Genomic DNA, 20,894 nt, shown 5'->3' on the forward strand with positions numbered 1-20,894 from the left:
GTTTTCAGGCGGTTAGTCATAGCTCAGACCGGTGAGGAACTGTATGCATCGTGACAGAAGGAGAAACTGCGTACAGCCAGTTGCTTTCTCCACCGCCCCCGGTGTCTGGGCCGCTGCGCCCCAACCAATGGTACAACCACCCCGGGGGTATGCATTCTACTTCCAGGAAGTCCTGTGAATTCAGCATCGTAGAGCAGCCAATAATTGACACACAAAATAGATCGTTTTTAAAATGTACCTGAGGCGGACCTGAAGACAAAAATTAAATGCTTACCTAAGAGGGATGCATCTGGCTTCTCCAGAGCCCCCCCCCCCCCATGTCATCCTGGCCCCACCATTACTGCATGTGGACCCCTGGAACACCCACTTCGTCATAAACCCCCAGAACATATTCGAGAAGAGCTTGTGACTCACACTACTGATGCATGAAAGATCAGCAGGGCTGCCAGGTAACTGGTATTGCTTAACAGGGCATAACTATGGCAGCGTCCATATCCCTCTCACTTCAGTTGTCCTTTAAAGTTGACCTGAACTCTTGCACAGGACAAAAGGAAAACCGAGAAATGCACCCTGTATGTATTTAGACGGTTTATCCTGTTTAAGTCCCCCTTTTTTGTGTCTAATCACAAGTTGTAATTTGATCTATCAGCTGTCACATGCCACGGCAGAGATGACACATAAGCTCATTTAAAAGCACAGGCTGTTAATGTCTGCTTCCATGAAAGCAGGAAGTAGACACACTGCAGATTTATTACAGGATTTGTATCAGCTGTAACAAAGAAATGTTTTTTTTTTGTTTTGTTTTTTAACCTCCCTGGTGGTGCATTTCTGTCTGGATTGATGGGTCTAAGGGCTCATTCATACAAAGGGCGTTATTATGCTGTTGTGTATCTTTTTAGAACAAAGAGGAAGTTCTGAGTTCAGGCCCATTGTTTCTCTGTGTGGGAGCTGAAGGAACAGGAGGGATGTAGGTTAGATGGTAAACAAGGCATGGACTTCAAATTGAGGCTTGGGGATCCCAGTAGTGGTATGAAGAGCTTTGGACAAAACCATTTTCCCTTATTTCTGTTCCTGATGCCCACATTTTATTTAAGTATTTATATAGCGCCGACATATTACGCAGTACTGTACAGAGTATATTGTCTTGTCACTTAAATAGGAACTTTAGCCTAAACAAACATACTGTCATTAAGTTACATTAGTTATGTTAATTAAAATGGTAATATAATCTCTTACCCACCCTGTTTTAAAAGAACAGGCAAATGTTTGATTTCATGAGGGCAGCCATCTTTTTGGTTGAGAGGAGGTGACAGGGAGCATGAGACACAGTTCCAACTGTCCTGTGTCCTGAGCACCTCTCCCAGTTGCTAGGCAACGGGTGTAACAACATAGGAAATCCCACCATGCTTTGCACAGCATCAGGGGAAAAAAAGCCTGGGCAGTTTTCTTTGATGGGTGGAGCTTAGCTAAAAATGATGCTTTGGTAAGAAAAACAAAGTTCTGATGCTGTGAAACTGTTAAACACCAAGCCTTTTCAGTTCTGCTGAGTAGATTTTTAGTCCGGAGGTTCACTTTAACTGTCCCTCAGAGGAGCTCAGAATGTAATCTCTACTATAGTCATATGTCTATGTATGTATTGTGTAGTGTATGTATCATAGTCTAGGGCCAATTTTAGGGGGAATTCAATTAACTTATCTGTTTTTTGGGGGGATGTGGGGGGAAACCAGAGTGCCCAGAGGAAACCCACACAGACACAGGGAGAGCATACAAACTCCATGCAGATAATGACCTGGCTGGGATTCGAACCAGGGACCCAGCGCTGCAAGGCGAGAGCGCTAACCACTAGGCCACCATGCTGCGCACATCTGTAACAATGTCTTTTTTTTTTTTTTCCCCTGAAGGTTATTAATCTGTTCTTGATTTTATGGCTTTTTAGCCGCTGGTAGCACAAACACCTCTGTAGAAGGCAAAGTCCCACCGCCTCTCCTCTGCCCTCCGCTTGCATCACTGCGCCCGTCCGCGCATCCACATAGAGGAAAGCTGGCTATTGCTTCTCCGTGGCAACGTGATGCTGCATCGGTCTCGTGGCCTCAGACGTCTTTATGCCGAGTGCCACTTCACTATAAATAAACCTTTGTCATGCGGTGCCCAATCCTACGGCCTTAGGTGGCTGAGAGATGTTCTCTGGTGAAGGAACTACATTTCCCAGCATGCAATGTGGGCATAGAGTCCTCGCGACTACCGCTGCAGCAGTGAGAACAGGCACAAAATAAAGTCGCTAGGTAATAATAAAGAGGCCTACCATTATTAACCCTTAGACTTCCAGCTGATATAAAAAAAAAAAGCCAACTATAGTGGGATGCGAAAGTTTGGGCAACGTTAAGCGTCGTGATTTTCCTGTATAAATCGTTAGTTGTTACAATAAAAAATGTCAGTTAAATATATCATATAGGAGACACACACAGTGATGTTTGAGAAGTGAAATGAAGTTTATTGGATTTACAGAAAGTGTGCAATAATTGTTTAAGCAAAATTAGGCAGGTGCATCAATTTGGGCACCACAAAAAACAAATAAAATCAATATTTAGTAGATCCTCCTGTTGCAGAAATTACAGCCTCTAAACGCTTCCTGTAGGTTCCAATGAGAGTCTGGATTCTGGTTGAAGGTATTTTGGACAATTTCTCTTTACAAAACATCTCTAGTTCATTTAGGTTTGATGGCTTCCGATCATAGACAGCTCTCTTTAATTCACACCACAGATTTTCAGTTATATTCAGGTCGGAGGACTGAGATGGCCATTCCAGAACGTTGTACTTGTTCCTCTGCATGAAAGCCTTAGTGGATTTTGAGCAGTGTTTAGGGTCGTTGTCTTGTTGAAAGATCCAGCCCCGGCGCAGCTTCAGCTTTGTCACTGATTCCTGGACATTGGTCTCCAGAATCTGCTGATACTGAGTGGAATCCATGCGACCTACAACTTTGACAAGATTCCCAGTCCCTGCACTGGCCACACAGCCCCACAGCATGATGGAACCACCACCATATTTTACTGTAGGTAGCAGGTGTTTTTCTTGAAATGCTGTGTTTTTACTCCATGCATAACGCCCCTTGTTATGCCCAAATAACTAAATTTTAGTTTCAGCAGTCCACAGGACCATATTCCAAAATTAAGCTGACTTGTCCAAATGTGCTTTAGCATACCTCAAGTGCCTCTGTTTGTGCTGTGGGCAGAGAAAAGGCTTCCTTTGCATCATTCTCGCATACAGCATCTCCTTGTGTAAAGTGTGCCGAATGGTTGAACGATGCACAGTGACTCCATCTGCAGCAAGATGATGTTGTAGGTCTTTGGTGCTGGTCTGTGGGTTTACTCTGACTGTTCTCACCATTTGTTTCTTCTGTTTATCCAAGATTTTTCTTGGTTTGCCACTTTGAGCCTTAACTTGAACTGAGCCTGTGGTCTTCCATTTCCTCAATATGTTCCTAACTGTGGAAACGGACAGCTAAAATCTCTGAGACAGCTTTCTGTATCCTTCCCCTAAACCATGATGGTGAACAATCTTTGTCTTCGGGTCATTTGAGAGTTGTTTTGAGACCCCCATGTTGCTACTCTTAAGAGAAATTTAAAAGAGGGAAACTTACAATTGACCCCTTAAATACTCGTTCTTATAATTGGATTCACCTGTGCATGTAGGTCAGGGGTCACTGAGCTTATCAAGCCAATTTGAATTCCAATAATTCGTTCTAAAGGTTTTGGAATCAATAAAATGACAACAGTGCCCAAATTTATGCACCTGCCTAATTTTATTTAAACAGTTATTGCACACTTTCTGTAAATCCAATAAACTTCATTTCACTTCTCAAATATCACGGTGTGTGTCTCCTATATGATATATTTAACTGACATTTTTTATTGTAACAACCAACGATTTATGCAGGAAAATCATGACGATTAACAATGTGTACAGTGTACAGACTGTTCCGGAGTGTTTGCATGTTGGATTATTGCGGCTCTGTAATATTAACAAGCTGACACATCGTTGCATTCCAGCGGTTCTGGAGGTGTGTTTAGCTTTCAGGGACGACAAAAGGATAACTTGCATATAAACCACTTAACCACAAAGACGTTTTTACCCTAACGGACAAGAGCGATTTTCCCCTTTCAGTGCTCATCCCTTTCATTTGCCAATAGCTTAATCACTACTAGTCACAATGAAATGATCTATATCTTGTTTTTCACCACCAATTGAGCTTTTTGGGGTTGATATTTGTTTTCAGTAATTACTTTATTTTCTATGCATTTTAAAGGGAAAAACAAGAAAAAAATGAAAAAATACACTTTCTCCAATTTCATCCCCTATGGTTTTAATATTAACACTGCACCGTGCGCACAGCAGCAGCAACACTGCCTGACTTATAAAAACGTCCTGGAGCCATTAAAAGGCTCTAGCAGGACGTTTTTATAAGTCACTTTGCAACGAGATAAAAACAAGGAACACCAAGAGCCCCAATAGTGTAATATGTACTGGTAAATGGTTGATAGAGTAAATAATAATACTCACAAACCAGGGTTACCATTAGGCAACCACTGTAAAGGCAGGTGGGGAGATTTTCCTGACCCCACTCAGGAATAGGAAGTCGCTCTCTGTAGATGAGGAAAAAGGGGTTCAGCCCTCCACCCAGGGTGGACTCAATATTATGCAGGAGAACAGAGGCGCCAAAAGGATAAAAGGAAGCTAAATGAGCTTAAAAACCAAATTCTTGGTAAATAGAGGAGGTAGTGGTGGACTTACCTCCTCTAAGTAGACACACAACGACTAGTAGAGACAGTTAATATATTTTATTTATGAACTCCGAATATGCAACGGGTTTCGCAGGTTTGATCCCGCTTCATCAGGCAATAACAACGGAGCAATAGCCTATGTGGTCAGTAGAAGAGCCAGGCACCTCTGGTGGTGTCCTAACTCCAAGAGCCCATTTCTATTTGTGAATGGGAGCCGAAGGGATGCGTTGCCACTACGCATCACTTCCGCTCCCATTCGCGTCACTTACGCATCCCAAGATGATGCAGGCGCAATGCGGGCATGCCAGAATTCTATGATCGCTCCGCACCTCTCCGGAAAACCAGCACGCATTGGAAACTGTTCCCTTGCCGTGCTTTGGTTTGTTCGGCCGCGGTGCAATGCAGCTCTGTAGCCGCATTGTAGTGTAAACGGACCCTAAGAATCAGAGACCAGGAGCCCAATGGTGCAGTATTAGTTAGTTATGTAAATCTACAATAATACTGTATATACTCGACTATGAGTCAAGATATTTAGGTCTGACTCACTAAATAAAAATATTGGGGGTTGACCTGAACTTGAGTTGGACTTAAGTTTCTGACTCACACCCGAGGGGGTGGGGAGCGCACCTCTTAACCTTTGCAGAGCGAGCTGCAGCGGGCAGCATGTTTTATAACCCCCCTCCCACTAGGCCTGAGCAATTTTAGGAAAACATTGAATGGAACGATTTCTGCCAGAAACTGTGATTTTGATTCACAATTTTCGCAACGATGGATCAGCACACTGAGTATGAGTGCCCCCTGTATAAGTAGCCAAGTACATGTGTCCCAGTAAAGGTTAGCCAGTATAGGTGTCGCAGCAGTACAGGTTAGCTGTCCAGATCCCCTTTAGTGCTAAACTAACCCCCCCCCCCCCAGTGTACAGGCTCCCACCTCGCCACCGCTGGTACCTGCTCTCTCCCGGCTCTTCCTCCATAAAGTACTGATCCCCTTCACCTCGCGAGCCGCTGCAAAGAGGCAAGGTTTTAGAGGCATCCATTGACATTTTTACCAACCAATGGCTGCAACAGTGAGCACGCGGAGTAATGTGTGTGCTATTAGTGACATTCCCCAGTATGTATTGGGAGCTGCTGAAGTTACTGGCTTGCACTTAAAGTGTATCCGAGATAAACTTTAGCTCATTGCATAATTGTGTTCCTTTCATATAGTTTATAGGGCATTCCTTAAGCCAGATACTTTTTTTTTTTTGTTTTGTTTTAATACTCTAATTCCCTATAAACTAAACAACCCTCGCCCACAGCTTCTCCAGCGTGCCTTGGCACTGTAGCAAGGGCTTATGAGAGCTCAGTCTGGGCAGGAGTAGGAGGAGGTTACTAGCCAGAGATTTCAGAGACAGAGGGGGGGAGGGAGGAGGAGAGGGGACTGAATTTGGGCTGGCGATGCTATCAGCTTGCCTATGTGTTATGTGACAAACAGAACATGGCTGCCCTCTTTGTATCACAGGAGTAAATAATCATATACTGTTGAAGCTGTTTGTAAACTATCTAAACCTTTAGATAAGATATATAGACACGTTACTTGTTCTAGTTAGTTTTTCATCTCTGATCCGCTTTAAGAGCCGGGAGGAGTTAATTGCTACAGTATGTTATGGAGTGCAATCATTACCCTCTCTTGGTCCCCAAGTACAGCTGTTAACTTTTCTGGGTAGACTAATACTTGTCGGTAAAAATTAAAGTGTATCTGAGATGGCCGTTGTGAGGTTATTTCTACTTACCTGGGGCTTCCTCCAGCCCCATTAGGTGTGCGTGGGATGCCCTGGTGGTCCTCTCTGGTTGCCCCATTCTCTAGGAAATCTCCCTGGTAACCCGGGCAGTCGTGCACTTTTACGCATGCCTGGCCGCATGTGCACCCCTCTGCTCTCCCCCCTACCCGGGAGCGTTCTGTGCCTGCGCAGTACTACTCTGGAGTCAGTTGAAGAGTCTAAGCAATTTTTGTGTACCTGGAGTCAGTGGTTTCATGAAGCAGTTGGAGTCCGATTGATTTTTGTACCCACTCATGTGGACTGCAAGCGATGTGGAGTCGGATGATTTTTGTACTGACTCCACAGCCCAATGTACAGGAGCTTCTTGGTCGCACTCCTTTGGAGGAGTTTTTTTAGGGTAATCCCTAAAAACGAATACCTCTCAACTGAGTTATACATAGACTCACAAGAGCAATGTCAGACATGTCTTATATGATCTCGGAGTTCCAGTAGCGACCAGGAATTCTCTTCTTTTGAATTTGATGATTAAAAGACTCAGGAATCGTATACTTTGGGGAAATCTAGAGGTCTCAATGCACTTCTGTCTATATGTTTATATAGAGATGTTAACGCAGCCAGACTGTAATGCTGGGAATACACAATGAGGTTTTTTGACAGATTTACTTTCCGATCGTTTTTCCAAATGATTCTCATTTAGTTTTTCTGATCGATTTCCGTTCACTTCTGTGAGAAAATCTATCAGAAAAATTATCAAAATAAGATCGGACCTGTCGGAAATGATCTATGGAGCCGTCTATCTGCCAAAAAACTCATGGTGTATTCCCAGCATAAAGGCACTGTGATCAGAATTGACTTGAAGAAGCTGGCAAGTTCTTACGAAACGTGTTGTATTTAGTGCTTGAAGAAAAACCTTTTTGTTCCCAGTTGTACTGGCTTAATTATTCAGGAGAGGTGAGACCAACACCGCCTCTCCCTTTTAAAGGGAACCTAAACTGAGAGGGATATGGATGTTTCCTTTTTTAAACAATACCAGTTGCCCGGCTTCCTGCTGATCTGTATGTCTGCAGTAGTGGCTGAATCACACACCTGAAACAAGCATGCAGCTAATCCAGTCTGACCTCAGTCAGAGGACCTGATCTGCATGCTTGAGGGGCTGTAGCTAAAAGTATTAGAGACACAGGATCAGCAGGAGAGTCAGGCAACTGGTAGTATTTTACAAGGAAAAATCCATATCCTTCTCAGTTTAGGTTCCCTTTAATTTTTAAAGAGAAACCGTAACCAAGAATTGAACTTCATCCCAATCAGTAGCTGATACCCCCTTTCCCATGAGAAATCATTCCTTTTCTCAATCATCAGGGGGCTCTGTATGGCTGATATTGTGGTGAAACCCCTCCCACAGTGTGATGTCAGGACCATAGTCCTGACATCGCACTGTGGGAGCCTTGTTGCATTGTGGGAAATAACAGCTGTTTACAGCTGTTTCCAACTGCCAAAAAAACAAGCAGCATCTCCTTCCACTGACATCACCTTCCAGCAGTAAAAATGTCACCATGTGATAAATGTCAGAATGTAAATCATGGAGAGGAAAGATTTTACAATGGGCAAACGCTGACTTTTCACTGAAGTTCCTCTTTAAGTGTTTTATATACTGGGCGCCTCATTATTGTGAGCTTTTAATCATCAGTCTTTCCAACCCTTAATTGGATGTAATTAGGGATAACTATTGTGGTGGAGATAGTCAATAATCTGTACCCCAGTATTGTAATCTGAGATTTCTCACGCCTGTTAGTATGTGCGATATCTTGGATTGTGCTTTTCTAAACCTATATACAAAATCTAAAGGCTCATCTACACGAGTAGATGCGGCCGCGATGCTCCTTATCAATCGAGCCGCTGAAGCGGCTCGATTGATAAGATCCGACAGGACGGATCTTCGCACCGCCGATTCCCTGCTCGCTCCCCGCGAGGGGACAATGGCAGGGAATCGTGCGGGAGATAAGCGGCGCCGGCGGGGACGAGCGGGGAATCGAATGCGGCGCGGCGAGCGGGGACGCGGCGGGCACGCGAAAGAGGCGATCCGGCGGCTAATCGAGCCGCCGAATCGCTGCAATGTCCCATAGTGTAGATGGGGCTTAAAGTTGGGTTCACTTGGTTTCAGGATTTTGAACGTATTGTTGAAGTTGTGCACAATACAACTGGGAGTATTTTATTTTCGGATGTTCTTACAAGACATAAGGTTCCATTTTGTTTACAGTTCATCTAACAACATCTACAATTTTCTATTGAAAATGACTGCAGATGCACATCTAACAGCCCGCACTGAATTATTTGTATGTGAGTAACCTCTCCACTCCCTTTTCTGACAATAACCAAGGAATCCCCCTCTGATTTCTGAGGTAAGGTCCCACCCTTCACTCTGACCTTGATCTTCATTTTGAGCAGAAGCAGATGGAGGACTTTATGATGTAGACTTGAAGGAAGAGGAGAAGGGTGGAGCAAGGAGAGTTTGGGAAACTTACATGAAAGGGTATGACGTAGATCAGTGATGCGGTCTAGTGGTTGGCTGGTAGGGAGCTCAGTCAGTAGCTGGTGGAGGTCGGGGTATGATGTAGATCAGTGATGTGGTCTAGTGGTTGGCTGGTAGGGAGCTCAGTCAGTAGCTGGTGGAGGTCAGGGTATGACGTAGATCAGTGATTGGGGCTGAGAGGGTTGTAGGGAGCTGGATCAGTAGCAGGTGGAGGACTGGGTGTGACGTAGATCAGTGATTGGGGCTGGGAGGGTTTTTATCAGTAGCAGGTGGAGGACTGGTTATGATATAGATCAGTGATTAAGGCTGTCAGGGTGTTGGGTCAGTAGCAAGTGGAGGTCAGGGTATGATATAGATCAGTGATTGGGGGCTGGGAGGGTGGTGGATGGTGTTGGGTCAGTAGCAGGTGGAGGTCAGGGTATGACCTAGATCATTGATTGTGGCTGGGAGGGTGTTGTCTCAGTAGCAGGTGGAGATCAGGGTGTGATGTAGATAAGTGATATGGGGGGGGGTGGGGTGGGAGGGAGGGTAGTGGGCCAGTAGCAGGTGGCGGTCAGGGTATGACTAACAGTGATTAGGGCTGGGAGGGTGGTGGAACAGTAGCAGGTGGAGGCCAGGGTGTGATGTAGATTGGTGGGGGGGGGGGGCGCTGGGAGGGTGGTGGATCAGTAGCAGGTGGCGGTCAGGGTATGACATAGATCAGTGATTGGGGCTGGGAGAGTGGTGGATCAGTAGCAGGTGGAGGTCAGGGTGTGATGTAGATCAGTGATGTGGTGGTGGTGGTGGTGGTGGGGGGGGGGGGGGGGGGGGGGGGGGGCTGGGGAGGGTGGTGATCAGTAGCAGGTGGCGGTCAGGGTATGACATGGATCAGTGATTGGGGCTGGGAGGGTGGCGGATCAGTAGCAGGTGAAGGTCAGGGTGTGATGTAGATCAGTGATATGGTGGTGGGGGGCTGGGAGGGTGGTGGATCAGTAGCAGGTGGAGGTCAGGACATGGATCAGCGATTGAGGCTAAGAGGGTGGTGGATCAGTAGCAGGTGGAGGTCAGGATGTGATGGAGATCAGTGATATGGTGGGGAGGGGGGGTTTGGAGGGTGGTGGGTCAGTAGCAGGTGGCGGTCAGGGTGTGATGTGGATCAGTGGTATGGTGGGGGGGTCTGGGAGGGTGGTGGATCAGTAGCAGGTGGAGGTCAGGGTGTGATGTAGATCAGTGATGTTTGGAGGGTGGTGGATCAGTAGCAGGTGGTGGTCAGGGTATGACTATCAGTGATTGGGGCTGGGAGGATGGTGGATCAGTAGCAGGTGGTGTCAGGGTGTGATGTAGATTCAGTGATGTGGTGGGGGGGGGGGGGGGATGCTGGGGGGGTGGTGGATCAGTAGCAGGTGGCGGTCAGGGTATGACCTGGATCAGTGATTGGGGCTGGGAGGGTGGAGGATCAGTAGCAGGTGGCGGTCAGGGTATGACCTGGATCAGTGATTGGGGCTGGGAGGGTGGAGGATCAGTAGCAGGTGGCGGTCAGGGTATGACTATCAGTGATTAGGGCTGGGAGGGTGGTGGATCAGTAGCAGGTGGTGGTCAGGGTGTGATGTAGATCAGTGATGTGGTAATGGGGGGCTGGGAGGGTGGTGGATCAGTAGCAAGTAGAGGGCAGGGTATGACATGGATCAGTGATTAAGGCTAAGAGGGTGGAGGTTAGGGTGTGATGTAGATCCGTGATATATGGTGGTGGTGAGGAGGGGGGGGGGGGGGCTGGGAGGGTGGTGGGTCAGTAGCAGGTGGCGGTCAGGGTATGACTAACCGTGATTTGGGTTGGGAGGGTGGTGGATCAGTAGCAGGTAGAGGTCAGGGTGTGATGTAGATCAGTGATATGGTGGGGGAGGGGGGGGGCTGGGAGGGTGGTGGATCAGTAGCAGGTGGAGGTCAGGGTATGACATAGATCAGTGATTGGGGCTGGGAGGGTGGTGGATCAGTAGCAGGTGGAGGTCAGGGTGTGATGTAGATCAGTGATGTGGTGGTGGGGGTTGGGAGGGTGGTGGGGATCAGTAGCAGGTGGAGGTCAGGGTGTGATGTAGATCAGTGGTGTGATGGTGGTGGGGGGGGCGGTCTGGGAAGGTGGTGGATCAGTAGCAGGTGGCGGTCTGGGTGTGATGTAGATCAGTGATATGGTGGGGGTCTGGGAGGGTGGTGGATCTGTAGCAGGTGGAGGTCAGGGTGTGATGTAGATCAGTGATATGGGGGTGGTGGGGGGCTGGTGGCTCATTAGCAGGTGGAGGTCAGGGTGTGATGTAGATCAGTGATATGGTGGTGGGGAGGGGGGCTGGGAGGGTGGTGGATCAGTAGCAGGTGGAGGTCAGGGTGTGATGTAGATCAGTGATGTGTGTGTGTGTGGGGGGGGGGGGGGAAGGGAGGAGGAAGCTTAGTCAGTAGCAGGTGGAGGTCAGGTTATGGCATAGATCCGTGATTGGGGCTGGGTGGGTGCTGGATCAGTAGCAGGTGGAGGACTGGGTATGATATAGATTAGTGATTGGGGCAGGGAGGGTGTTGGATCAGGTTATGGCATAGATCCGTGATTGGGGGCTGGGTGGGTGCTGGATCAGTAGCAGGTGGAGGACTGGGTATGATATAGATTAGTGATTGGGGCAGGGAGGGTGTTGGATCAGGTTATGGCATAGATCCGGGATTGGGGCTGGGTGGGTGCTGGATCAGTAGCAGGTGGAGGACTGGGTATGATATAGATCAGTGATTAGGGCTGGGGAGAGCAGGGAGGGTGTTGGGTCAGTAGAAGGGCAGAGTATGATGCAGTTCAGTGATATGGGCAGGGAGAGGCTAGGAGGGTAGTAGCGTCGGTAGCAGGTGGAGGACTGGTATGATATAGCTCAGTGATTAGGGCTGGAGAGAGGCCGGGAGGCAATTGGGCCAGTAGCAGGTGAAACACCGGGTATGATATAGATCAGTGATTTGAGCTTGTGGGGGGAGATTGGAAGGCTGTTGGGTCAGTAGTAATCACAGAACCGGTTATGACGCAGATAAGTGATATGGGGGGGGGGTCTAGGAGGGAGTAGCGTTGGTAATAGGTGTAGGACTGGGCATGATGTAGATCAGTGAATTAGGGCTGGGGAGAGGCCGGGAGGATGTTGGGTCAGTAGCAGGTGGAACACCGGGTATGATATAGATCAGTGATTAGAGCTGGGGGGAGATTTGAAGGCTGTTGGGTTAGTAGCAATCACAGAACGGGTTATGACGTAGTTGAGGCATCTGGAGGGCTGCTGCTGTTTGCTATGGGGGTATAATGTGCTGTGAGCTCCTCTTCAGGTGAGCCCCCTTTTTGGTCACCTGCTGTTGCAGATCGGTGCCCGCGATGTGTATATTTATCACCGGGTGATCTCTGCTGTGTCCTGGCATAAGGCAGGGGGCTATAGGAGGCTGCAGGGGGGCATGACTGCTCCTCCTGGCTCCTCTCTCCTGCCCCTCTGGGTGAGAACCAATAGGAGACCTGTATCCAGGGCTGTCAGCAGAGGAGGAGGTGGCTGCTGAGCTGAGCACTTGGAGCCGTCAGCATCTGTCACTTCCCTGCTCTATAAATGTGCTGCTGCTCCTTGGCCAGAGAGGGGTTAATGCTCGGGATAAATCTACCTGGTCGGGGATGTGCTAACTCCGCACTATATGTACCTAGGATGACACACAGCAAGCAAAGAGTTAAATCTGGATTGTGGCAGGAAAGGACATAATGGGGTAACCATTGCATTTATATTTTAACACCTTCTTTAAGTGTCCTCTGTTGTGACCGACTCCCCCCGTTTTTTTTTTTTCACCCCTTTTTTCAGTGTGTTAATAACCCCTTACCGAAACTGCGTGATTTCGGATGCACCCTTTAATTGCTGGATGTCCCCCTCCAACCCGACTGTCATTTATATACCCCTTGTGGTTCCAGCATCATCAACAAACAGATTATTTCCCCCCCCCCCCCCCCCCCCCCCAATCCTTTCTCGTCAGCTAATTCTTCCTATTTTTGGGGAAATTTGCCTTTTAGATGAGAACCTGTTTTTTTTTTTCTAGTATGAATGATCCCTTCTGACCCCCCCCCCCCCCTTCCTTCCTTCCCAGTCGATGCCAAAACAATATCTCCTGCCTCACCATGTTACTGTGCTTCATGCAAGGCTGTCCCTGTATGTTGTCCTCTGTAAGGTTTGCGCACACACACACCACACACACGCGTGTAATGAAGCCGTGAAATAATTAGTGGGGTCCCTCCGTAAGCTGCATCTTGTTTCATTGAGAAGATACCGAATTGTACAGTCTTGTCACGTACGGCCCATAGATGGCTGCCTGATCAGAATGCATTAAAGGGGTTCTCCGCAGGCCTGTTCACATTCCTGACATTCCAGAGATGCCTCAAAGTAGTTTTGGGGTCCTTTTCACAATGTGCTCCATCACAACCGACAATACGATTGCATTCCAATGCAATGATGTTTCTGTTCTGTTCACATGGGTTGCGGAGTGACGGATCCTGTCGGGAGTAAGATTACCCGACAATGTGTGCGTTTGCAGGGACAGTAAGGCATACAGGTAGTCTCTAGTTTACGAACGTTCGACTTAATAACCTGCCGGTACAGATGCCAGGACTCAGAGAGATGACCTTGTTTCCATAATAGCTGTGATGGGATGGAGACGTTTGAGAACCTCCTGGAACAGCGTGGGACATTGTCGGAGGTGAGAACAGGGCACAGGTGGATAGGGAAAAGGCACAGAAAGGAACAAAGAGGCATGGGGTTCAGGAGGCCCAGAGCAGCACAGAAGGGGAAATGGGTCAGGAGAGGGTGTGGGGGAAACTAGAGGCAAAGGGGGAAGAGATGGCACAGAGGGGCACTTGAGTTACTGGGGGACAGAGGTGGCATATAGAATTCACCAAGGGTCAGAGGTGGTACATAGTGGTCACAGGAGGACAGAGGTGGCACATAGTGGTCACAGGAGGACAGAGGTGGCACATAGTGGTCACAGGAGGACAGAGGTGGCACATAGGGGTCACAGGGGCTCAGTGGTGGCACAGGGGCTCAGTGGTGGCACAGGGGCTCAGTGGTGGCACATAGGAGTCAGAGGTGGTACCTATACAGCAAGTTATACACGCTTGCAGCATGTGCAAACTGAATACATGCAGCAGGGTGTTTTGTTTTTCTGACGTGCAGTAGAGACAGAAGTGAAAATACTAATTAATGCAGAATAAGTGTGGAATGTTCTGAGGCCCATAAAAAGACAAGCCAGGTGCTTTGCGTTTGACGCTACCAGAATTACTCCCACGTGTGCGTCTAGCCTTGGTCCTTTAGTGTCTCCCAGAGTGGCATCTTCCTTCTTTGTGCCTGGGACCCAGCTACAGGCCGCGGAAGTGGTTGAGGCCCTCTACGGACCATGGAAGTGGCTGGGATCCGCTATGGGCCGTGAAAGTGGCTGGAGCCCACTATACTATATGCTGCGGAAGTGGCTGGCACCCACTACACTACAGGCAGCGGAAGTGGTTGGGATCTACTACGGGCTGCGGAAGTGGCTGGGACCCCGCTATGGACCACAAAAGTGGCTGGGATCTACTACGGGCCGCGGAAGTGGCTGGGACTCACTACACTACAGGCCACAAAATGGGCTGGGACCCGCTACGGGCTGCAATTTCCCGCAGCGATTGCGATTTGGCTACTGTAGCCACTGATGCCATCTCAGTGCTGCTAGTCCTAATCCACTGGAATATCGCTTTGCTGATTGCAAACCTACTGTGTCCTCTCACCTTCGCTGACTAGAGCTGCAGAGTCCATCTGTGTATGATGGTGGCTGCTCTGCTGTTTTTAAATTGGGGAAACAGACAAGCTAATCTTTGTGTGATTCTTGCTGCAGACACTTAATGGTTATATCTGCCTTTGACAAGGAGTCTGTATGCATTAAATGAGCATAGCAAGCAGGGCTGTGGAGTCAGTTCAAAGTTGAAGAGTCTGAGTCGTTTTGGGTACCTGGAGTCTGAGTTGGTGGTTTAAATAAACGGAGGAGTTGGATGCTTTTTGAACCAAATCCATAGCTTTTATGAAAATTAGAGTAAGGAGGTGGGTCTGACACAGCGCAGATCCCAGGACTTTTATTAGGTAGGATTACGGTTATGCTAGGGGGGGAGGGGTTCTGGGGGAGAGAGGAGTATTCTCCTCTATGGCCATCCAGTATTTCCACCCCTCTGCAGGTACCAGGGGCTAACCTATTGGTCTCACGCCCTCACTTCACATAAACCGTATACCCTGACCCCTGCCCTGAGATGGTGCCTCTGACCCTCAGGCTTTTTATGACTTCATTGCACAGTTACATGGGGAGGAGGAGGTCACCAGACTTGTACTCTTCTGTTTAGTCTACACACACATTCAATTGTGATTGGTCAATTTTACCACCTCCACATAGTATGAAGGCCAACAGATACTCAATACTATGAGCAGATTGTGTCAGGTAAGCTCTTATACTACATGGAGGTGGTAAACATGCCCAGTCATTGGCCAATCAAAAGGTGAGTGGGTTATGTGACAGAAGGGAGAGGTCTAGAGTGGTCATGTGACAGGAGGGGTAGGTCTATAGCGGTCATGTGACAGAAAGGAAAGATCTAAAGAGTTGCCATGTGAGAGGAGGAAGAGGTAATATGAGTGGTAGGCATGGTCAGTTACATTTGTGCAACTTGGAAACAGACTAAACTAGAACTACTGCATTGATTGGTCCATTTTTTAAGCTGCATACAACTGTGTAAAAGTAAACCAGTTTGGGGACAGAAAGGGGCAGATGGAATAGCAGTCATGTGATGGGGCAGTCATAATTGGACAGGGCTGAAGATGAGGAGCTAAACACTGGCCATTAGTTAAAGAGAACCCGAGGTGGGTTTGAAGAATATTATCTGCATACAGAGGCTGGATCTGCCTATACAGCCCAGTCTCTGTTGCTATCCCAAACCCCCCTAAGGTCCCCTCGCACTCTACAATCCCTCATAAATCACAGCCATGCTGCTGATAAACAGCTTGTCAGAGCTGGCTGTGTTTATCTCTATAGTGTCAGTCTGCTGCTCTCCCCGCCTCCTGCAGAACTCCAGTCCCCGCCTGCATCCCTTCCCTCCCTGCTGATTGGAGGGAAGGGACGGGGGCAGGGACTGGAGCTCTGCAGGAGGCGGGGGAGCAGCTGAGACTGACACTACAGATGTAAACAGAGCCTCACAGCATGGCTGTGATTTATGAGGGATTGCAGAGTGCAGGGGGACCTTAGTGGGGTTTGGGATAGCAACAGAGGCTGGGCTGTATAGGCAGATCCAGCCTCTGTATGCAGATAACATTCTTTAAACACACCTCGGGTTCTCTTTAAGACAAGCCTACCAAAAAAAAAATCAGTTTTACTCTCCTGGGGCTTCTGGCAGCCCCTGCAGCTATCCGGTGCCCTCGCAGTCTCGCTCGGATCCTCCTGTCCCCCACCGCCAGCTACTTACACTTTGCCGACAGGCGTGGCCACGCATAGTCTTCTACCTGTTCCCATCCGCAATAGCGTCCTGCGCAGGGTGCTATTGTGGATGGGAACGCGTAGAAGGGGACGTGTGGCCAGGCCTGCGCAGGCGCAGTAAGCCTGCCGGCCGAAAATGAGGCTAGCTGGCGGCAGGGACAGGAGGATCGGAGAGAGACTGTGTGGGCACAGGATGGCTGCAGGGAGCTGGTAGATGCCCCAGGTGAGTAAAACTCTTATATTTTTTTTTTTGTAGGCTTAAAGAGGAACTCCAGTGAAAATAATGTAATAAAAAAAGTGTTTCATTTTTACAATAATTATGTATAAATAATTTAGTCAGTGTTTGCCCATTGTAAAATCTTTTAATTCCTTGATTTACATTCTGACATTTATTACATGGTGACATTTTTACTGTTGGCAGGTGAAGTAGCTGCTGCATGCTTTTTTGGCAGTTGGAAACAGCTGTAAACAGTTATTTCCCACAATGCAACAGGGTTCACAGACATGAAACTGCCAGGAGTACCACGGTCCTCAGAGCTTCTTATGGGAGGGGTTTCACCACAATATCAGTCATACAGCGCCCCCTGATGGTCTGTTTGTAAAAAGGAATAGATTTCTCATGTATAAGAGGGTATCCGCTACTGATAAAGTTCAATTCTTGGTCGGAGTTTCTCTTTAAAGAAAACCTGAACTGAAAATTAAGTCAAAATAAGCATACGCAAGTCATACTTACCTTCCATGTAGTCTACTCCTCAGTGTCTTTCTCCTGTCCCGCGTCCTATTTGTTCACTGTGGTCAAGGGAATTTTCCCTCCTCCATTTTGAAAATGGCCATTACCCATAACAGCTTTCTGGTCAGCACACAGTTAAACTGTAACATCGCCCATTTGAGCCATAGAGAAACATGGACATTACTGGCCACATCAGTTGTCCACTCAGCTATACCTGACAGCAACTGATATATTTCAGTTCTGACAAAATATTGTCAGAACTGGAAGGGATCATTGTCAGAAGAAAATGGTGAGCTTCTGAGTGGAACTGATGGCAAGGTAACTATGTAATGTTCATTTGAAGTTACCTCATTTGTTTATTTTAAATATTGTTACTCAGTACAGGTTCTCTTTAAAGGGAAACTGTGACCAAGAATTGAACTTTATCCCAATCAGTATTTGATACCCCCTTTTTACATGAGAAATCTATTCCTTTTCACAAACAGACCATCAGGGGGTTCTGTATGACTGATATTGTGATGAAACCCCTCCCACAAGAAACTCTGAGGACCGTGGTACTCTTGGCAGTTTCAGGTCTGTGAACCTTGTTGCATTGTGGGAAATAACTTTACAATGTAACCATGTAATAAATGTCAGAATGTAAATCAGGGAGAGGAAAGATTTTACAATCTTTCTAGCTGCGTGTTTGTTTCGATCGCCTCCGCCACTCACCGCCGAGAAAGAGCCCCCCCCCCCCACAGACCCCTTGCGCAGCCTGGCCAATCACAGCCAGGCTGCGCTATGGGGCGGATCGGGACTCCCCCTGACGTCATGACATCATCGCGATTGTCGCCATGGAGACAGGGGAAGCCCATACAGGAAATCCCGTTCAGAACGGGATTTCCTGTTTAATGGCACCAGCAGCGATCGGAGGGTACGGGAGGACGCCGCAGGGAGGGGGGAAGCATGTAGCTATCGATAGGCTAGCTACATGTTAAAAAAAATACCTTCAAAAAACCCTCCAGCGGCCATGCGCCGCAATGTTTCAGAACACCAGGGAGGTTAAAATGCATCTGCTAGAGCTGCAGCCCGTGGCCAAGTGAATGCAGCTCTGACAGGATAGACTCAACATATCAATCTATATTTAGATACGTTTTTTTATATACGTGTTACAGATATTGTTGACTCAGTGATTAATATGATTTATCAGTCACATGTACTTAATAGAAATATGTTGACTTCAAATTGTTAAAGCAATTGTTCTATAGCTTCAGTTGCAATGTATGTTTGTAAATGTACAAAAACCCAATAAAAATCTAATGTTTGAAATTGACCAATCTACGCACTAGGGCAGGATGGAGAGTATCAGTTGAGTAAAGGATCGGGCTGCTGTTCACATGATTTTGATCGACACAGAATCAATCAAGTTTTGGTTTCAGAGCTGGAGGCACAGCATCATCCAGATCAGTTAGTGAAGGTGAATTGCATGAATCTGGCTTGCTTGCAATGCTTGCAATGTGTGGGCCATTGGTTAACTACTCAATAAAGTAGGGCTGTGGAGTTGGTGTCATGGTTTCATAAGCGGAGGCGTTAGTTGGATGATTTTTGTACCCACTCCATAGCCATGCAAGGGCTGTGGAGGAGGAGTCAGTTGAGGAGTCAGAGAAATGTTGGGTACATGGAGTCAGAGTTGGTGGTTTCATAAACTGAAGAGTCAGAGTTGGAGTAGAATGATTTTTGTACCCACGCCACAGCCCTGCAATAGTCAACCACGCTGTAGTTGATCATCCAATAAAGTCCATCGCTTAATCGCTCGATGGAGAATCAAGTAAATATGGCTAACTTAAGGCCCTCTTCCCGTCTGGCTCAGCTGTTCCCATTTTCTGCGATTGCAGATCCGCAAAGAACCACAGCCACATGCCATCTGCCATGGGAAGCCTTTGCACTTCTGCACACCGCCTTGTGAGCATATGCACAGACCACTAGATATAAAAAAGCATGAAAATTGACTGCATGTTTCTATGCTTTCGCACGTTTCTTTTTTTCAGTTGGGCGGGGCCTAATAGTCACCAGTGGTTAAATGTGTTGAAGTGAACATAGATGTGGTTGTCTGGCCATTCGCCACCCTGGAGAGATCTTAGGAGCCAGGTAGCCTTATAGTGAAAGTTTCTACTTAAACCTGACAAACTAGTATTGAACTTATGAACTTATTTTCAGTGTAAGGCCTGCAGTTCCAATGTGGAGTGCGAACATCAGCCATGTCTGTGTGACATAAAGTCTGGTTCATTCAGCTTCCACAGTTATGATCTTTTTAACTTTTAGCACTATCCTGTTATCTGGGGAGCTTAATGACCCAGTTGTAAGGATTTTGACTTTTATTTAGTTTTCAGGAGAGCGGCGATGCGACTACCACATTTGCACAGCTAAAGCACTGGTTTGTGAAGGGAATCTGAGAATCTGGGTGCTCCCAGGTTAAATAAATACAGACCTACCTACATTATCTGTTCATAGTATTCAACATCTGTTGGCCCACACGCTACATGGAGGTAGTAAAATTGAACCATCTCCGGCCATTAATAATTGAAGGTGTGTACCAGACTTAAGTTGCTCAAACTGAATCCGAACCAATCAGAGGTGAATGCAGCCGACACTTGTAGGCAAGCACCTACGTGGCCTTGGGCGAGCCAACTCTTGCTGCATCTGAGAACAGTGTGCAGCTATGCTGAATCTGCAGGGAAAATCAGGGGAATCCTCTTATTTACCAATTATTCATGGACTGGATCTGAACGAGGTTTGCAACAGTGTTGCTTACAAATCTTTGCCATTTTTGTATCGAAAATGCTATTTTCAATTTCCAGAAAATATTCGTGAAAATATAGTGATAAAGATGTGGGATGCATTGCCACAGGAAGTAGTTATGACAAATTCTAGATCTGCATTTAAAGGGGGCTCAGATGCTTTCCGTGCATTGAAAGACATCCATGGCTACAATTAATAGGTAATGCTCAATGGTGTTGATCCAGGGATTTTATCTGATTGGCGTCTGTGGGGAAGGAATTTTTTCCCATGGCTAATTGGACCATGCCTTATAATGCTGGGCATACATGATGCGTTTTTTATCAATCGAGCCGCTGATGGCTCGATTGATAATATCCGACGTGTCCGATACCCCGCTGGATCGATACCGCGCTCGATACCGGCGGGCAGGACGAAGGAAGAAACGAGCGAAAGATAAGGAAGCGCCGCGGGGACGAGCGGGATTCGATCCGGGACGCGACGGAATCTATCCAACGGCTCGATACACGGTACAAAAACTTACCGTGTATTCCCAGCATAAGGGTTTTTCTCCTTCCTCTGGATCAACAGGGACATGTGAGGGAGCAGGCTGGTGTTGTACTTTTTCTGGTTGAACTCGATGGACATACCGTATGTCTTTTTTCAACCCAATTAACTATGTAATTATGCAATTGTATTTTCATATTTGCAATTGCAATAATTTTCATGGTGTAAAAAAAAAATAAAAATTCTTTCAGATGCGCAAACTATTTTTAGCGCAAAAAATTAGAAAAAGTACAAAGTGATTTTCGCATATCAGTGGTTTGCAAGTGACCGTACTACTGTGTTCAA

General features: G+C 47.2%; 1 protein-coding gene across 5 annotated transcripts in view; it reads left to right on the plus strand.

Moving 5' to 3' along the window:
* TAOK2 (TAO kinase 2) overlaps positions 1-20,894 on the plus strand; it is a 156,573-nt gene that overhangs the window by 34,813 nt on the left and 100,866 nt on the right. The window contains exon 1 of one of the 5 annotated variants that reach the window (XM_068243796.1): positions 12,676-12,796. The exons of the other annotated variants lie outside the window; for them this stretch is intronic. The gene's annotated coding sequence lies outside the window, so the exon portion shown is untranslated. Of the gene's footprint in view, positions 1-12,675; positions 12,797-20,894 lie in introns of those variants that run through there. 5 annotated transcript variants of the gene reach the window in all.

Source organism: Hyperolius riggenbachi, chromosome 7 (genome assembly GCF_040937935.1).
Source record: "Hyperolius riggenbachi isolate aHypRig1 chromosome 7, aHypRig1.pri, whole genome shotgun sequence".
Classification (NCBI taxonomy): Eukaryota; Metazoa; Chordata; class Amphibia; order Anura; family Hyperoliidae; genus Hyperolius; species Hyperolius riggenbachi.